This window comes from Bufo bufo, chromosome 1 (genome assembly GCF_905171765.1).
Source record: "Bufo bufo chromosome 1, aBufBuf1.1, whole genome shotgun sequence".
NCBI lineage: Eukaryota > Metazoa > Chordata > Amphibia > Anura > Bufonidae > Bufo > Bufo bufo.
The window spans coordinates 811,552,857-811,564,514 of record NC_053389.1 but is presented as its reverse complement, the minus strand read 5'-3'; positions in this window follow the sequence as shown (position 1 = coordinate 811,564,514).

Genomic DNA, 11,658 nt, shown 5'->3' with positions numbered 1-11,658 from the left:
GTGAAGGTATGGCGGAGATGGTCCCACGCAAGGGCTGGCGCTGTATTCGCACATCACCTGACTACCATCTAAGCAGAAGCAAGTGACCACTGCAGTAGTCACACACACACAAACTGCAGAGAAATAACATTGTAAAACTAGTGTATTCTACAAATGACCACTAGAGGGCAACATGAGACCAGCACTTAAAGAGGACCTTTCATGGGTCCAGAAATTATGAAATAAGTAGGGGGGGTGTGTAGGGCATAATTCATGGATGTAATATCGATTACTAGTATGTCTGTCCGGCGCTTTGTTCCCCCGCTGTGGCCCCCGTTTACTTTTCCGCCTGATATGCTAATGAATAGCATCGGTACAGGGAGGAGGAGACTGCCTTGTTTCTTAATGGGCGTCTCCTTTTCCCTAGCTGTAGCGCGGTCCAATCGCAGCAGAGAGCGTCAAGGCCAAGGAGAAGGTGAGTATTTATTTCTGCCTAGCTGTGACGCTCTGCGCTGTGATAAAAGAATATAACTTCTATAATACTGCCTCCTATGTATAAGAATATAACTACTATAATACTGCTCCTATGTACAAGAATATAACTACTATAATACTGCTCCTATGTACAAGAATATAACTACTATAATACTGCTCCTATGTACAAGAATATAACTACTATAATACTGCTCCTATGTACAAGAATATAACTACTATAGTACTGCCTCCTATGTACAAGAATATAACTACTATAATACTGCTCCTATGTACAAGAATATAACTACTATAATACTGCTCCTATGTACAAGAATATAAGTACTATAATACTGCTCCTATGTACAAGAATATAACTACTATAATACTGCTCCTATGTACAAGAATATAACTACTATAATACTGCTCCTATGTACAGGAATATAACTACTATAATACTGCCTCCTATGTACAAGAATATAACTACTATAATACTGCCTCCTATGTACAAGAATATAACTACTATAATACTGCCTCCTATGTACAAGAATATAACTACTATAATACTGCTCCTATGTACAAGAATATAACTACTATAATACTGCTCCTATGTACAAGAATATTACTACTATAATACTGCTCCTATGTACAAGAATATAACTACTATAATACTGCCTCCTATGTACAAGAATATAACTACTATAATACTGCTCCTATGTACAAGAATATAACTACTATTATACTGCTCCTATGTACAAGAATATAACTACTATAATACTGCCTCCTATGTACAAGAATATAACTACTATAATACTGCCTCCTATGTACAAGAATATAACTACTATAATACTGCTCCTATGTACAAGAATATAACTACTATAATACTGCTCCTATGTACAAGAATATAACTACTATAATACTGCCTCCTATGTACAAGAATATAACTACTATAATACTGCCTCCTATGTACAAGAATATAACTACTATAATACTGCTCCTATGTACAAGAATATTACTACTATAATACTGCTCCTATGTACAAGAATATAACTACTATAATACTGCCTCCTATGTACAAGAATATAACTACTATAATACTGCTCCTATGTACAAGAATATAACTACTATTATACTGCTCCTATGTACAAGAATATAACTACTATAATACTGCCTCCTATGTACAAGAATATAACTACTATAATACTGCCTCCTATGTACAAGAATATAACTACTATAATACTGCTCCTATGTACAAGAATATAACTACTATAATACTGCTCCTATGTACAAGAATATAACTACTATAATACTGCCTCCTATGTACAAGAATATAACTACTATAATACTGCCTCCTATGTACAAGAATATAACTACTATAATACTGCTCCTATGTACAAGAATATAACTACTATAATACTGCCTCCTATGTACAAGAATATAACTACTATAATACTGCTCCTATGTACAAGAATATAACTACTATAATACTGCCTCCTATGTACAAGAATATAACTACTATAATACTGCTCCTATGTACAAGAATATAACTACTATAATACTGCTCCTATGTACAAGAATATAACTACTATTATACTGCTCCTATGTACAAGAATATAACTACTATAATACTGCCTCCTATGTACAAGAATATAACTACTATAATACTGCCTCCTATGTACAAGAATATAACTACTATAATACTGCCTCCTATGTACAAGAATATAACTACTATAATACTGCTCCTATGTACAAGAATATAACTACTATAATACTGCCTCCTATGTACAAGAATATAACTACTATAATACTGCCTCCTATGTACAAGAATATAACTACTATAATACTGCCCCTATGTACAAGAATATAACTACTATAATACTGCCTCCTATGTACAAGAATATAACTACTATAATACTGCTCCTATGTACAAGAATATAACTACTATAATACTGCCTCCTATGTACAAGAATATAACTACTATAATACTGCCCCTATGTACAAGAATATAACTACTATAATACTGCCTCCTATGTACAAGAATATAACTACTATGGGGGCGGAGTTTGGCCGCTGAGCTGCATGGCTGCTGGTGACTGAGCTCCTCTTCCTAATCGGCACAAACCCCCTTAAATAGCACTTTTCAGACGCTAAAAATGGGCAAAACGGGGAGAGATCGCCCCAGGGAACCTGTCGACCCACCTGTGAACCGCTCCAAACAGCCTGACATGGAGCAATTTCTGAGGAAAGCTGCCAAGGGCACCGCTGCAGGGACGCCTAAGATGGCGCCGGCTCCCTCACTCCACTCTGATGCGGAAGACGGCTCAGAAGCGGGAAGTATTTCGGATGCTTCCGAATATAAAAACAGACGGCGGGGACAAAATCTTTCAAAAGCGATCCTTCGCAAAGTTATGGATTCTGCTCTGGCTCCCCTGAAGCAGGACTTGGCGGAAATAAAGACCGATCTCCGTTCCATTGGCCAGAGAGTCGCGGCACTGGAAAATTCGCAAGATGCGATTATTCGCTTTAGCGAAGAAACATGCTCTACCCTGGGTGCGCATAAAGATCTCATCAACGATGCCCTCCTGCGAATCGAAGACCAGGAAAATCGCAGCCGCAGACGTAATATTCGCATCCGAGGCATACCTGAAATATTCGCACCGGAAGCGCTCGAAAAAGTCGCGAAAGAAATATTCGCGAATCTTTTGAATCCAGAAAGAGCAGCGAATATTGTTATTGAACGCATACACCGCGCTCTTCGTCCCAAGCCAAAAGCTTCAGATCCTCCGAGAGATGTTATCTGCGGTATCCTCAGCTTTGTGGACACTGCGGCTCTTTTGAAGGCCAGTAGAGAGACAGACAGTCTAGAATATGAAGGCTCGCAGCTGCAGTTCTTTCAAGACCTGGCACCTTCCACGCTGACAAAAAGACGTATTTTGCGTCCACTTTTAGAAGCGCTTAGATCCTCCGGGACCCAGTTTCGCTGGTTGTTCCCCTTTGGCTTGGCAGTCTTCAAAAACGGAAGGCAGATCACCATACGCACACCCCAGGACTTGTCCGGAGCCTGGGTCTCACTGGGTATAGCCCCGATTGAATTACCGTCCTGGATGCCAGCAGACCAGGGAGACCCTTTACCCTCGCCTCCAACTGCAGAAACCTGGTCCCTTGTACCAGCCGGGAAGAAATCCCGATCCAGCCTGGGTTTTCAAGCCTCCACTGCTGCGGAACGCTCTCCTCATCGCTGAAGTCTTTCTGCTGTAAAAGTTGTCATCTCTTGCCGGCCATAGTTCCGGTGTTCTCCTGAAGATTTCCTCTGTTTTACTGTTCAGGACATGCATCAGGGCCGCCTAGTTTTTTGATAAGGCCTTTCTGGATGTATTCAGGCCTTTGTTCACCTCCCTGTGGACCTTACCTTCCTGAGTTTATTCACCTCTCCCCTCCCACCCCTTCTGCACAGGGGATTTGTTTGCCAATGTTTCCCTCATTGACTTCCTTGTTACCTGATGGCCTTTTCTTGGCCTATTCCGGCTCTACGAGACCCCCCGCCTGATGGATCCCGGCACCAGTCCGTGATGAGAAAGGATCCTCTGGTTCACAGGCGCTCCGTGGAGCTCTTAAAATTGCATTATGTGATTTTGAATTATTGTTTGCCGTTTTGTCTACCCTTTTTTGCCCTCATGTGTTTCCCCTCTTGTGTCCTCTTTTCCCACTTTAATGTTCTTGCTTGGTTCGCTCAGACCTTGATTGCAATGTGCTTTCCCACTGATTTAAAATGGCTTCTCTTGTAGTCTCATCCCTTAATGTCCGGGGCCTGAACGAGCCGTGCAAAAGATCCCAAGTGATTTCCTTACTACAGAAAGACAAAGTCTCGATCGCCTTTTTTCAAGAGACACATTTTCGGGCAGGTAAGATTCCTAATCTTCCTTCCAAACAGTTCACTCAGTGGTTCCACAGTGCGCAGACCTCTGCTAGCCGGGGTGTCAGTATTGCCATTCACAAGCAGGTGCCCTTTGCGGTTACAGCCTCCTCCTCGGATCCTGATGGCCGGTACTTATTTGTGAAGGGCTCTATAGCAGGCACACCGGTTACACTGGCCAATATTTACGCGCCTAATAGGGGACAGGTTGCATGGCTGGTTCAGACCCTCTCGGCGCTTGCTGCATTCAAACAGGGTATGGTAATACTAGGGGGAGATTTCAATGTAACTCTAGACCCACTCCTGGACTCCTCCTCGGGGAGATCGGCTATCACTCATGTCCGTCTTAGACGCCTGAGGGTGGCTCTATGTAAATTAGGTGTTATTGACACCTGGCGTACCCTGAACCCTACAGGTCGTGACTACTCATTCTACTCCCATGCCAAGTCCTCACACCACAGGTTAGACTATGTCTTTCTCTCCTCTGAACATGTCAAACAAATTGTAAACACCCGAATAGGCAGCATCACGTTGTCGGACCATGCCCCCGTCTTTCTGACGGTATCACTGTCCACCCTCCCTACACGGGAATGGAACTGGCGTCTCAATGAAACCATCATCCAGGACCAGGTGTCATCTGAGAAAATAGCCACCTCCCTCCAGGAGTTTTTCAGTACTAACACCGCAGGTCCCTCCCCTCCCTCCCCTGCTGTAATCTGGGAAACCCACAAGGCTGTGATCCGTGGAGAGCTTATCGCTCTCGGCTCCCATATTAAAAAACAAAGAGCCCAGGCCATGTCTACCCTCCTATCCCGTATCGCTACCCTCGAGCTCAGCCATAAGCAATCCCAAGCGATAAGCCTCGCGGAGGAGCTTTCGGTCGCGCGATCTCAACTAAAAGATATGTTAAACATTACCTCGGCTAAGTTGCTCCTACGTGCACGCTTTAAGTCATATGCACACGGCGACAGAGGGAACAAGCTTATGGCGGCGCTAACTAAACAACAATTATCTGACTCCTTCATCCCGGCAATTAAAGATGCTGCGGGCAATCATCTTAAATCCACCCCTGACATAGCCAAAGCATTCTGTGCTTTTTATGAAGACCTTTACAACCTCCCGGCCCCTCCTGGATCATCTCCCTGTTCCATTGCGGAGGCTTCGAATAAGTTCCTCTCCTCCCTTCAGCTTCCCTCTATATCCCCAGACCAGTCCTCCCAACTAGTAGCTCCCATCTCTGGCCCAGAAGTCCTTAAAGTTCTAGCCACCATCCCCTCCGGACATAGTCCTGGCCCTGATGGTTTCACCATCTCCTATTATAAAACTTTTAAATCTGTTCTAGTCCCTCACTTTAGCTCTTTATGTAATTATCTCCTGGATGGTGGCCACCTTCCTCCCCAATCACTCACAGCCCATATCACCATTATTCATAAGGAGAATAAAGACCCGTTGCAATGTGGTAGCTACCGCCCTATCTCCCTACTTAATACGGACATTAAATGGTGGGCTAAGATCCTGGCTCAACGGATTCAAAAAGTTCTCCCGGATGTTATCCACAAGGAACAAGTTGGCTTTGTCTCTGGCAGACAGGGCAATGAGAATACCGTTCGCCTCCTTCATCTTATGAACTGGGCGCGGACTACTTCAACTCCTCTAGCTCTGCTGAGCACTGATGCAGAGAAGGCTTTTGACAGAGTGAGCTGGCAGTATATGTCACTGGCTTTGTCGAAATTTGGCTTTCCTGATCAACTTATTTCAGCTATTCTCTCCCTATACTCGGCCCCCTCTGCCAGGGTCAAAGTCAACGGCACTCTTTCACCCGCCTTTGCCATTACTAATGGCACTCGGCAGGGTTGCCCTCTCTCCCCCTCGCTATTCGTGATAGTCATGGAAACTCTCCTGTGCAAAATCAGGCAAGATCCCGATATTGAAGGTCTCCAGAAAGCTTCCCACACCCACCTTACGGCTGCGTTTGCAGATGATCTCCTTATTATGACCACCAACCCGGAGAAATCCTTCCCCCGGTTGCACTCTATTTTTGAAGAATTTGGTTGGGTCTCCAATTTCAAAATAAACTATAGCAAATCCCTTGCCCTGAATGTCACCTGTAAACCCGCTCTCGTTGCGTCGCTTAAACGCTCCACCCCCTTCACCTGGGCTGCACGGGACATCACATTTTTGGGGATTCACATCTCTGCTAACCTGAACGACCTTTACAGCCTTAACTACACCCCTATGCTTAACTCAATTACATCCCATCTACAGTCGGTAAAACTTCCTTTCATATCATGGATAGGCAGGAAGAATTATCTCAAGACCTTCATTGTTCCCAAACTCCTATACCTGCTGCAGACATTACCCATATGGCTCCCGCTTTCGTACTTTAGAGAACTACGTAGAAGATTTTCCCTTTTCCTCTGGACGAATAAACCACCTAGGATAGCTTACTCCACGTTGACGAGGGAAAAGAGGTTTGGTGGCTTCGGCCTTCCCGATGTCCACCTGTATTACACTGCAACACACCTGAATAGGTGCTTCTCTCTCCTTTCGCGAAGCTCCCCAAACCTGTGCACAGCTCTAGAGCGTGGCCTAGTTACATATAAGGACACTCTCGTCCTGTGGGGGATCCGTAGTTGCACGCCCTCACATTCCTTTGCCTCCCCCATTTGGAAGGGCATGCTCGTTGAGTGGGCCAAATTATACAGATCTAAAGATCTAAGATTCCCCAATCCCCACCTCCCTCTGCACCTACTACAAAACTTAGCTCACCCTGAATCCACTACTCCTTCCGGGGTCTGGCGTCAGTTGTCTAATCACAAACTACAGGACGTTGTATCTGCGGCTGGGGACTTGGCATGGGACACAATTTGGGCCTTACCGGAGGTTCAAAAGCAATCCTTCCTGGCTCTTGCGGCCTTTCGCAAAGATACGGCGAACCTGAAACTCCCTCCCTTCTGCTCGGAGGAACCCACATGGCTAGAAAAGAAGATAGTTATGCCGATCCCCCCGAAGAAGCCCTTGTCGACTCTCTACAAGGAGCTTCTCTCTTCCACACCCCCGGCACTGTCCTTTCTAACTGCCTGGGAAAAGGAGCTCTCGTTCCGCCTCTCAGAACCTGAAAAGGCATTTATCCTTTCCAATTCTCACGGATTCAGTCGTTGTATTAAAATACAGGAAAACTCCTTTAAGCTACTCACACGTTGGTACAAAACGCCTGAGTTCCTTCATAATCTCAATCAGGAAATACCCGATCGGTGCTGGAGGTGTGTAACAGAGAAGGGGTCACTTTCTCACATATGGTGGTCCTGCAGTCTAATCCGTCCCTTTTGGACACAGATTGAGAGCTTAATCAGGCACATCTGTGACTCACATATAAGTCTAAATGCACAATTAGTCCTGTTTTGGTGCCCCAATGTGTCCCTTACTCCCTCTAAGAACAACCTACCAACATTACTTCTAACTGCCGCCCGTCTGCTAATCCCTTTGCTATGGAAGAACGACTCTGCGCCTACGCTGCTGATGTGGCAGGAGAAAGTGGATCAGATATGTCGCTTTGAAGAGCTGGCTCACTGGGAATCTCACACTCGCCCTCGTTTCCTAGATATATGGAGCCCCTGGAAAGCATATCGTCGCCTAACGCCTTGAACAACCTTATAGAGGTCTGATTGATACTGCCATCACTGTACCTACCCCCTTCCCTCCCCATTCCCCCCCCCCCTTTTTTCCCCCCCTCTTCTTGTTTGTGTTTTCGTTATCCCTATCTGTTGTCTTGTATGTCTATTTTTGTTTATTCCCCCCCCCCCCTCATTTATTTGGCTGCGGTTATATATGATTGCACTAATTTGATGCCATCTGCGTATGGCGCATGCTGTACTGTTGCACTTTCTAACTATTTGCTGTCTCAATAAAAAGAGATTTGGTTAATAATATAACTACTATAATACTGCCTCTATGTACAAGAATATAACTACTATAATACTGCTCCTATGTACAAGAATATAACTACTATAATACTGCTCCCATGTACAAGAATATAACTACTATAATACTGCTCCTATGTACAAGAATATAACTACTATAATACTGCTCCTATGTACAAGAATATAACTACTATAATACTGCCTCCTATATACAAGAATATAACTACTATAATACTGCCTCCTATGTACAAGAATATAACTACTATAATACTGCTCCTATGTACAAGAATATAACTACTATAATACTGCCTCCTATGTACAAGAATATAACTACTATAATACTGCCTCCTATGTACAAGAATATAACTACTATAATACTGCCTCCTATGTACAAGAATATAACTACTATAATACTGCTCCTATGTACAAGAATATAACTACTATAATACTGCTCCTATGTACAAGAATATAACTACTATAATACTGCTCCTATGTACAAGAATATAACTACTATAATACTGCCTTCTATGTACAAGAATATAACTGCTATAATACTGCTCCTATGTACAAGAATATAACTACTATAATACTGCCTCCTATGTACAAGAATATAACTACTATAATACTGCTCCTATGTACAAGAATATAACTACTATAATACTGCCTCCTATGTACAAGAATATAACTACTATAATACTGCCTCCTATGTACAAGAATATAACTACTATAATACTGCTCCTATGTACAAGAATATAACTACTATAATACTGCTCCTATGTACAAGAATATAACTACTATAATACTGCCTCCTATGTACAAGAATATAACTACTATAATACTGCCTCCTATGTACAAGAATATAACTACTATAATACTGCTCCTATGTGCAAGAATATAACTACTATAATACTGCTCCTATGTACAAGAATATAACTACTATAATACTGCCTCCTATGTACAAGAATATATCTACTATAATACTGCCTCCTATGTACAAGAATATACCTACTATAATACTGCCTCCTATGTACAAGGATATAACTACTATAATACTGCCTCCTATGTACAAGGATATAACTACTATAATACTGCTCCTATGTATAAGGATATAACTACTATAATACTGCTCCTATGTACAAGAATATAACTACTATAATACTGCTCCTATGTACAAGAATATAACTACTATAATACTGCTCCTATGTACAAGAATATAACTACTATAATATTGCTCCTATGTACAAGAATATAACTACTATAATACTGCTCCTATGTACAAGAATATAACTACTATAATACTGCTCCTATGTACAAGAATATAACTACTATAATACTGCCTCCTATGTACAAGACTATAACTACTATAATACTGCTCCTATGTACAGGAATATAACTACTATAATACTGCTCCTATATACAAGAATATAACTACTATAATACTGCTCCTATGTACAAGAATATAACTACTATAATACTGCTCCTATGTACAAGAATATTACTACTATAATACTGCTCCTATGTACAGGAATATAACTACTATAATACTGCTCCTATGTACAGGAATATAACTACTATAATACTGCTCCTATGTACAAGAATATAACTACTATAATACTGCTCCTATGTACAGGAATATAACTACTATAATACTGCTCCTATGTACAAGAATATAACTACTATAATACTGCTTCCTATGTACAAGAATATAACTACTATAATACTGCTCCTATGTACAAGAATATAACTACTATAATACTGCTTCCTATGTACAAGAATATAACTACTATAATACTGCTCCTATGTATAAGAATATAACTACTATAATACTGCTCCTATGTACAGGAATATAACTACTATAATACTGCTCCTATGTACAAGAATATAACTACTATAATACTGCCTCCTATGTACAAGAATATAACTACTATAATACTGCTCCTATGTATAAGAATATAACTACTATAATACTGCCTCCTATGTACAGGAATATAACTACTATAATACTGCTCCTATGTACAAGAATATAACTACTATAATACTGCTCCTATGTACAAGAATATAACTACTATAATACTGCTCCTATGTACAAGAATATAACTGCTATAATACTGCCTCCTATGTACAAGAATATAACTACTATAATACTGCTCCTATGTACAAGAATATAACTACTATAATACTGCTCCTATGTACAAGAGTATAACTACTATAATACTGCCTCCTATGTACAAGAATATAACTCCTATAATACTGCTCCTATGTACAAGAATATAACTACTATAATACTGCTCCTGTGTACAAGAATATAACTACTATAATACTGCTCCTATGTACAAGAATATAACTACTATAATACTGCTCCTATGTACAAGAATATAACTACTATAATACTGCTCCTATGTACAAGAATATAACTACTATAATACTGCTCCTATGTACAGGGATATAACTACTATAATACTGCTCCTATGTACAGGAATATAACTACTATAATACTGCTATCTATGTACAAGAATATAACTACTATAATACTGCCTCCTATGTACAAGAATATAACTACTATAATACTGCTCCTATGTACAAGAATATAACTACTATAATACTGCTCCTATGTACAAGAATATAACTACTATAATACTGCTCCTATGTACAAGAATATAACTACTATAATACTGCTCCTATGTACAAGAATATATCTACTATAATACTGCTCCTATGTACAAGAATATAACTACTATAATACTGCTCCTATGTACAAGAATATAACTACTATAATACTGCTCCTATGTACAAGAATATAACTACTATAATACTGCTCCTATGTACAAGAATATAACTACTATAATACTGCTCCTATGTACAAGAATATAACTACTATAATACTGCTCCTATGTACAAGAATATAACTACTATAATACTCCTCCTATGTACAAGAATATAACTACTATAATACTGCCTCCTATGTACAAGAATATAACTACTATAATACTGCTCCTATGTACAAGAATATAACTACTATAATACTGCTCCTATGTACAAGAATATAACTACTATAATACTGCTCCTATGTACAAGAATATAACTACTATAATACTGTTCCTATGTACAAGAATATAACTACTATAATACTGCTCCTATGTATGTCACGGTCATATTGGTGTTTGACCGTGACGCGGTTGCCGTGCAAACTAGTTGCCAGGGGCAACGTATAGTTTGCACGTGCACTTCCCCTTTAAGGTGTGTCTCCCTGCTGTTTGGTGAGCAAGGGGTTGATCTTCTTGCTAGTGGAGATTTAGGTGTGTCCTGAGTGTGGCCGCAAGCTTGATATAAACCTGTGGCTTGCTGGCTGGGTGCAGTTGTACTACAGCCTTGCTT